This window comes from Sinocyclocheilus grahami, unplaced genomic scaffold (genome assembly GCF_001515645.1).
Source record: "Sinocyclocheilus grahami isolate Dianchi unplaced genomic scaffold, SAMN03320097.WGS_v1.1 scaffold619.1, whole genome shotgun sequence".
Lineage (NCBI taxonomy): Eukaryota > Metazoa > Chordata > Actinopteri > Cypriniformes > Cyprinidae > Sinocyclocheilus > Sinocyclocheilus grahami.
In genome coordinates this window covers 317,162-317,649 of record NW_015505798.1, presented here as the reverse complement: position 1 = coordinate 317,649, position 488 = coordinate 317,162, and positions in this window count along the sequence as shown.

Below are 488 nucleotides of genomic sequence, written 5' to 3'. Positions count from 1 at the left end.
TTGAGGGTTGTATTTGAGCTTGCCTCTCCCGTTTGGCTGTGAGCAGATGCTTGGAAAACTCTAAAATCCAAATACTATGGTAAGTGCACACATTAAGCTTTGTGCACTTTTCTACAAATCCACATAAATGGTAAGTGTGCACGTTATGCTTTGCGCACTTTCTAAAATCCACATAGCTGGTAAGTGTGCACGTTATGCTTTGCTCACTTTTCTAAAATCCTGTATCGTAAGGGTTACGCGTTATTGATCTCGTTCCCTTTCTCTGAGTTGGTTTAGACTCCGGTACCTTGGGCTCCACTCAACTAGTGTGTCTCTGTCGACACACTCTGGAAGCATCGCTCCCCTCACCTTGAGAGTTGTATTGGAGCTTGCCTCTCCCATTTGGCCCAGTATTTCCGGGTATCTGCAAACAGATGCTTGGAAAACTCTAACTCCAAATACTATGGTAAGTGCACACGTAAGCTTTGCGCACTTTTCTACAAATCCAC